General features: G+C 37.4%; 1 non-coding gene across 1 annotated transcript; it reads left to right on the forward strand.

The window, feature by feature from the left end:
• Positions 1–946: 946 nt before the first annotated feature.
• LOC113772623 lies at positions 947–1,053 on the forward strand. Its single transcript, XR_003468592.1, has one exon. It is a non-coding gene; the product is annotated as a small nucleolar RNA R71 (small nucleolar RNA).
• The last annotated feature ends 7,817 nt before the right edge of the window (positions 1,054–8,870 follow it).

Genomic DNA, 8,870 nt, shown 5'->3' on the forward strand with positions numbered 1-8,870 from the left:
ATTCCAATAATATTCTATAAAAATAAGAAAATTTTCGGGTTCTCACAATGTCCTCATTGTGAAAGAAGGAAAAAGAAACTAGTACTCCCCTATAAAGACTACATGATCATTTTGGCTTTCTTTCACTCCTTCAATTGCTTGCTCCTTGTCTTTTTCACCACCTGAATTTCCAAAATTAGGTCCCTCAACTGTTTTACCACTTCTAAGAGTGATTGCATTGACATGCTCTCTCGGATTCACTTCGATTTTACTCGGCAATTCACCAGAGTTTCTGTTGTTAATCACATTGGCAATTTGACCAATTTGAACCTCCAAGTTTCTATACATCCCAGTCAATTGGTCCAACCGCCCCTCAACTCTCTCGAATCTATCCAAAGTCACCTCAGCAAGCTTTTCCACTGCAATCTCCCAACCTGGTTTAGTTTCCAATTGTGGTTGCCTTGGTTGGAATCCCGGCTGATTGGTTGGCCTTGGTTGATTGCTTTGGTCTTTCCATCCAAAATTTGGATGATTTCTCCACCCCGAATTATAAGTGTTCGAGTAGGGGTTATTTTGAGCATTACGATTGTAATTGTTGACAAATTGTACCTGCTTAGAATCAACACATTCATTAGCATCATGTTCACCCTCCACATATAGAGCAACAAGCTACATGTGCATTAGATGAACTTGGACCAACTCTACCTTATCTACTTAGCAATTTCATCACATTATTCATTTGAGCACTCAACATATTGAGAGTGTCAATTTCTATCATACCTGCGTGACGTCTTATATTACCTCTTTCATTGGTCCATTGGTAGTTATTTGAGGCCATTTCTTCTATCAAATTCTGAGCTTTATGGGGTGATTTACCCATTAAAACTCCACCTGCAGCTGCATCAATCATAGCTTTAGTAGAAAAAGATAAATCATTATAGAAGGTTTTATGATTAACCAATCGGGCAGTCCATGATGTGGTCATTTCCGTAGCAAATCTCTAAACCTTTCCCATGCTTCATATAATGATTCACCTTCCAATTGGCTAAAACTAGTAATATCCATTTTTAACTTAGCAGTCTTCCCCCGCGGAAAATACTTATTCAAGAATGCTATTGATAAATCATCCCATGTGGTGAAAGTGTTAGGAGCATGAGAGTGTAACCAAATTTTAGCCTTATCTCTTAATGAAAATGGGAACAATCTTAGCCTTATAGCATCATCACTAACTCCATTCATTTTAATTGTATCACATATTTCCAAGAATGTAGCTAAGTGTGAGTTAGGATCTTCTACTGCATTACCTCCAAATTGAGATTGTTGAACCATTTGGATAACTGATGGTTTAATCTCAAAATTATTAGCATTTACCGTAGGCCTTGCTATGCTTGTTTGAGATCTTTGTGTCCCCGGTAGAGCAAAATCTCGTAGAGCTCACCTATTTGCTTCGTTTTCTGTCATCTCTTCTTCAAATGGTAGCTCTATTAAGATTTCCTCTATCGGTTGCCAAACCTCTTGCTCCTCTTGCTATGATGTATGCTTCCTTTGTCTACGTAGTGTTCTCTCAATTTCTGGATCAAAAGATGCAACGTCTCGAAATACCTGGTGCATACACTAAAAACAGAAATAAGAGAGATTACGCAGCTTCAATTGTCAAAAACTGATTAAAATGCAGAATTAACCATAAACAGCTTAAATAATAAGAATAAAACTGTCTAAATTAATAGAGAATATTAGGCCTTAATATTGCCGCTCCCCAATAACGGAGCCAAAAATTTGACAGGTTTTTATTATAAGTGCAAGTTTAATTCTGATTTTATACCCGTTTGTCTGCAAGTATACAGGTCAATCAAGTAGTATAGGGTACGTATCGAGTCGATCCCACGAGGAGCAATGTCTACCAGTACTAGGTCCTTATTTTCTCTGTTATTTAGACTTATAATGAGATTGAGCAGAAAAATTATATTTGCTACTGTCTATAATCTGATTTAATAAATGCAAGATACAATTGGAGAAAATTCACTAAAGACTTGAATTCAGGGATATAGATTCCACTTATGACACAAAAGATCCAATTAAATGAATTTAACACTTGCTACTACTCTTGTTTAACTAGATATTCATTTCCAAAATTGCCAAAATCTCATTCTCATGATAATAATGGTCTAGAACAGCCTAGTTTTCCCTAATCTCTTGGTGAATAACTAAAACTGCTCTTGTTCATGCATGAAATGTAGATTTAATCCACTTGAATGTATTTCTATTCTCATGAACTTACAACTCAAGCTCTACTCATGTTATTCCATTGTGATTACCAATTCTCATTGAGTAATAACAACTATAAACCTGCTATTTATGATCAAACAATAACAAGTAATCAAAATGCACAAGAAGACAAGTTAATACAAGGTGCAACAAGTGTAAATCTCATTCAATTCATATCACTTTCATCTGCTCCCTAGATATAGAAATTTAGCTACTCATGGATGATATAATCAAACTAATAACTTCATTAATGGAAAACATGACAAGTTACAAGTACAAGAAGGATAAAGAAAAGCTTAGCCAAGTTAATGGTGAAACCATCCAAATTCTGCTATGACTTGCACTAGATGATTACAAGATGAAGTCTTCAAGTGCACTTTTGCAAGTTTTTTTTCTAGCTAGAGAAAAATGTCTACTAGAAAGAATGCTAGCTACGTATGATGATCTCCCACCTCTCTTTGGTTGCTCTGCATAAAAGCTGGTGGAAAGTTCTCTTTTTCTCCCCTCATGATTCCAAAATCTCAAATTTGTTAAGAAAGTCAAAAGAAATGTTGTTTTGACTTGACAATAAATCATATTGTCCTTCTTTTTGTTTCAGAAACATGTGCCACCAAATTTTCTCACCAAAGATAGCTGGAAAGTAGTGTGAAAAGTAAGAAAATCGGCTGTGCCACTTGCAGAGGAGAGATGCAGATCCGAGCCCTGGATCCGAGGGGTTCAATACGATCCGAGCTCGGATCATGGCTGATCCAAGGCCTTTCTCAAATGGATCCGAGGTCGGATGGACTGACCTCGGATCCACTACTCCAGAAATACAAACGAGGGCTCGGATCACTCTTGTTGCACATGGATCCGAGCTCGGATCCCTGTGATCAATTTCTAGATTTTTAATTCCTTCCTTTTTTCTTCATTTTTGCTCCTAATTTCTTTTGTACTTTATCCTCCAAATGATCCTTGCTTTTTCTTTATCTCGTACATGAAGTTCACATATCAATATCCTTCAAGATATCACAGATTTAAAGCATTAATCCACTTATTTAGCAAGTTTTGATTACTCAAACAACACTTAAGCAATTTGTACCAAAAGGACTTCCAATATGGCTTTAATCCTCTCAAAACATACCAAAAGTTTATGCCAAATTTGTACAAAATGTAAATTAAATATTCACTTATCAAATTTGTTTTACCATTCTTTATTCTATCTTGTAGTTTGAAAAGCTTTCTTTTGTCCTAGAAAACAAAAGGATGAATAATACAGAAACAAACTAGAAAGAAAGAAAGGAAACTAGGTTGCATGCTAGAAGACTGGTTCTTGGGTGTTATTTCATCGATTTTGGTAGTGGTTGGCAGTGTCTCTGATGGCACCGTTCCATTGCCGCCAGCCATTTGTACGACTTTAAAGTTTTGGTTTTTTCTTGACAAATAAAATGAAGAGGAAGGAGACAATAAAAAGAAAGACAAGAAATAGGAATTTGTAACTTTAAAGGATGGATAATTTGGGATATTCACTTAATATGTTTTGCTAGGATAATCAAAATAAGCCGTCAAACGTTTGCTGACTCATGGGAAGGTGGCGTTTGTTAATGAATTATGGGTTTAAAGGTTCATTTTGTTATTTGTTCAAATCATGAGGAGTAATTTGTAGTTTGGTCAAACCTGAAGAGAGGTAGATGTAATTAACCCTTTTTTTTGAATTCCTAAATGGATTAAACAAATTTCCTCATAAGTGATATATTTACAATATTTAGTTTGCCAAGAGAGAATGGGACAATATACCATTAGAAGGAAAATTTCAAATTTAAGGGAGAAAATTGTAAGGCATGGCTAAAAGTTGGGAAACTTTTTTGTCTAATCCATAATTTTAAAAAGTTGAAAGGGGCAATATTGCACCCTCAGGGTGAAGATCAAGAGTTGGAGTTTTGATACTGACAATTCATATCACTAGAGGATATGAGGATAAACGGCATTAATTTTCTCAATGATAATGATGTTGGTATCTCCACATTCTTTTGCTAAGAATGTTGGAGATCCTTGGAACCTCGTCTCTAAATTGATATCTCGATTCCTTTCTTTCTTTCATTTTTTTTAAGATCAAAGAAATTAATGATCCAACCTCTTGCCAACCTAATTGAAGCTCCAACTTTAGCAAGTTTGAATTTCTCGTTAGATGATTTGTGCGTTATCTCAGATTCCAATTCCACTTCTGAAGTGTGGTCAAGCTTAATTTGTAAAGTGCAAAATGTCACAAGTATATTTATCCTTCGAAGTAGAAATTAATCATTACTACTATTTGTAAGTTCCACGCAAGTTGTGGGTTCTTGGTGCCTTTACAGATATAAATTGTCTAAGTTAGTTTTGGTGTTACTTTTTATTTTTTTAATTGTAAAATTTGATTTAAAAAAAGTGTCATTGTGTAAATTGATTTCTCTTCTCATTACTTCACTTCATCACACCTTTTAACATAGCATTGCCTCTTGAGCAAGCCTTACATAAGAAATTTAAATTATGATGGACAAATGAAGACGGAAGAAATTTATTTGACCTAAGCCAAGACAAACAAAGGGCTAGTGCATTTTAGGTCTTGAATGTAAAATGCATATTAATTTAATCCAATCGAACTTTAGACAGTAAAGTAGCAGGCCTTGCAAATGTGTGCAAATTCTCGTCTAGGCTTTAGAACTTCTACTCATTCTCTTTGCCAGGGCAATAAAGTAGAGGTGGTGCCAGTCGTTACTTCATTTCCATGGCAGACTCTTGTGCCTAAAAGTCCAAATAAATGCAGCCCAGAAGATAATAAATAAATGAAAGAACATAACTCCACTACTGGATGAACACCATCCACGAAACTGGTGCCAACTCCCCGACTACTCCTGCCCTGCTCATGCTTTCGACTTCCACGCCCCTCCTTACGAATCAATGCATCATATATCATTTCTTCAAACTCCGATTGTATTAGCTAGCTATCACAGAAGGTGGTAGTAGAAGTCATACGGTCCAATTCAACTTTGGATCCATCTATGTCCCATGATATTTGCCCAGCATTGATATCAACATGGCTTCGGCGAAATTGTGGCTCAACCTCCGCGAATATTTCACAAATTGTTTGCGGTGACATCGTTTTCATATGGTACATTGTGGTATTGTTATCATCACACCCTAATCGCAACCCAGCAAAAGCACTCAAACCCACGAAATTCCAAAATCACAAATTTAATTTGAACGCATCTCGATCTAGTCCCATGTAGATGTATGCACTCTTTCCACCAACTATTCACAATCAATTCGATCTTTCACTAATATATCTTTTTTGCACCTCCAAGGGTTATATGTAAATGATCCTCTGATCTCTACTATTTTTTCAACCTAATAAAATTGAATCACTAATATGATAATCTAATGAATATTTTCTAGTTAGATGTTATGAATTTACTATATATTGATTACCTAAATATAATTATTCCAAACATTCACTTTCACACTTTCTATTAAGGCAATCATTCAGTTTGCAAATAATACACTATTCAGTCCAATTAACAAAGAATAATCATATATAATTAAAAATGAATAAAATTAATTATTAACAACAAATGAAAAATTTTAATACATCAGCTATTAATAAATTTTGTTTCTTTTCCTGCTTTCACAACTACTTGATCAATTAACATAATAATAATTATTACTACTAAAAAATGTTAACTAAGTGCACGGATTAACTAAATAAACAAAATTTAATTATTCATAAACATAAAAAAATTGGTCCATAAACTAATTAACTATAAACTCAAAAAGTAAATATTCGTTACACATAACCATACTTAACTATATATGTTAACTCGGACGGACAACTAATGTCATTACCATAATCATTATTATTTATAACTAAAATAAATACTTATTGATTGTGGGTGTATTTTCTTCTGCTGTCACAAGTGATTTCAGTTTGGATGTTGACTTGGGAGTTGGGAATAGGAGGGAAGGATTCGGGTGTTCCTGCCCTGCGGTTGCAGTTGGTGGCGGCAGGGGGTACTTCTCCTGTCGTGGCTGAAGTGGGTAGTACTGATGCTGCTGGTGAATCTCGTGGTGCATCTGATGAGACGCCGGCTCTTTTATCGAAGGCTTGGGCGATCTCAGGTGCTGGAGCTTCTAATCCTTTGACTGCGCTGATGGGGGTTTCCTTCGTGGTTACAAATTTGAGCCCGATTCAAACAGACTCGATTGTAGCTTCACAAAGGGTGTTGATGGGTGAGGAACAGAAGGTGGCTTTGGAATCTTTTTGCGAGTCTGGCTGGGCAGTCATTTGATGTGTTGTCACAGCTTATTGTGCTGGCTAGTTGCCCTGGGTTGGAGGGTCTTGTGCATGAAGCTATTATTGAAGCTGCAGATTGAATTATTGATGCCTCTGCAGATCGTGTGTTAGAAGAACCTTTGTCGGAGGACGACAGTTTAGATGTTGGGTAGTTGGAAAAGAAGGTGGTGGGGGATATGATTCTTACGCTGCGCAAACCAGCTCAAGAGTCGTTGGAGGAACTACGACAGCGATTGGATGGGCTAAAAAATCAGGAGGTTTGGCAAACAGTCAAAACCAAAAAATCTCGTAAGAAGATAGTGGTGTCTCCTCAAGGTTCTTCCCATCAAATAAATCAATGATTAAAGTTCTTTTTTTGAACATTAGAGGTGTGCGTAAAGCTGTTTCTTTGTTGAGATTGCAAAAACTACGTAAGCAATATGGCGTTTCATGCTTAACTCTCTGTGAGCCATTAGTTGATGTTTCTTATCTAGAAGAGTTTCGATGTAAGCGTGTCCACGCTGCTACTGCTGATTTAGAAGGTCGTCTTTGGGTGTTTTGATAGGGGGTTTGATTTTCAATTAGTAGCGCAGTCAACTCAGTTTTTGGCCCTTCGGGTTGCATCCCGCAACTGGGCTGTCCTTTTGTTTCAATGTTTGTCCATGCAGCTTGTGACGTTGAAGCTCGGGCTTATCTTTGGGATGATTTATTGCGATTAGATTTCAACTTGCCAATGCTGGTGTGTGGGAATTTTAATGTAATCCTCTCTTCGTCGGAAAAAAATGGGGGTCGTCTGTTTTCTCCTAGTGAGGCTATTGATTTTCGAAATTTTATACAAAATGGGAATCTGGTTGATGCGGGGTTCTCTGGTTAGCCTTGGCTCCGATCACTCTCTATTATTGATGACTTTTCGATTGCATATGGAGGAGGGGCCACGAAGTTTTTCTTTTCTAAATTGTTGGATTACTCACCCCACTTTTTTGCAAGTAGTAAGGGATTCGTGGGTAGGAGTTGTTGCTGGCAGGCCCATTCGGGTATTATTCATGAAGTTACAGCGGTTGAAGCAAAGTTTACGAGTGTGGAATAGGAAGGTTTTTGGCAGCATTTTTTATGCCTTGCAGTGGCAAAGGAAGCAGTTTGGACCCAAGAGACGGTTGTAGAGGTGAATCCGTCCGATGAGAATTTAACAAAATTAAATTCGCGAAATGAAGCTTTGCGTTTAGCTTTGCATCGTGAGGCAGCATATTGCCGTAAAAAATCAAGGATAAAATGGCTTAAGGAGGGTGATGCAAATTTGAAGTTTTTCCATGCATCCATGAAGTTGAAGCGTCTCAGGATGTTCATTCATCGAATAAAGGACCAAAGGTTGATGGAGGTGTTTGGGTTGAGGACGAACAGAACATACAGGCGGAGGCGGTATGTTTATTCTTGAATGCGTTGATGCAGGAGGATATTCCGAATGATGTGGAGAATAACATATTCTCCTCGATTCCCAAATTAATCTCGGAAGAAGAAAATGCTGTGCTTGTTGAGGTTCCCTCGATGGACGAGATTAAGAAGGTGATATTTTCGATGGATGGGGAATGGGCGCCCGGTCCGGGTGGATTTACTGGTGCTTTCTTCAAGGCTGCTGGGGACGTAATTAGTGCAGATGTCATCTTAGCGGTGCAAGATTTCTCGCTGGTGCTGTTTTGCTGACGGGTATTTCTGCTGCTAACATTGCGCTAATTCCTAAAGTGGTTAATCCGTCCTCCTCCTCTGAGTTTAGGCCAATTAGTTTGTGCGACTTTGTTAATAAAATTTTTTCTAAATTACTGGCTTCTCAGCTATTCCCATGTTTGTGTAATCATCTCCCTGCAACAAAGTGCCTTTGTTAAGGGCCGTATAATCATGGATAATGTATTGTTAGCTCAAGAGCTGATTTCGTCAATTTCAAAATGGGTTCGAGGGGGTAATGTTGCCCTTAAGTTCGACATGGCAAAAGCTAATGATAGGGTGTCCTGGTTGTTTCGGTTATGTGTCTGCGGGCTTTTGATTTTTCTGAAATGTGAATTGATTTGATCTGGAGAGTTATATCTTTGTGCAAGTTTTCGGTGTTGGTTAATGGCAAACCGTGCGGCGGATTCTTTCCATCTTCCCGTGGTTTAAGACAAGGTGACCCACTCTCCCCTGCCTTGTTCATCATATCAGCTGAGGTGCTTTCAAGGGAGTTGAATGCTTTGCTTCTACATCCGTCTTTCTCCCCTTATTTTGTGGATCTGAATTGTCTATTGGCCATTTGGCGTATACTGATGATGTGATTATATTTTCTAGAGGAAATAAAAGTTCACTTGGGATGGTA

Source organism: Coffea eugenioides, chromosome 5 (genome assembly GCF_003713205.1).
Source record: "Coffea eugenioides isolate CCC68of chromosome 5, Ceug_1.0, whole genome shotgun sequence".
NCBI lineage: Eukaryota > Viridiplantae > Streptophyta > Magnoliopsida > Gentianales > Rubiaceae > Coffea > Coffea eugenioides.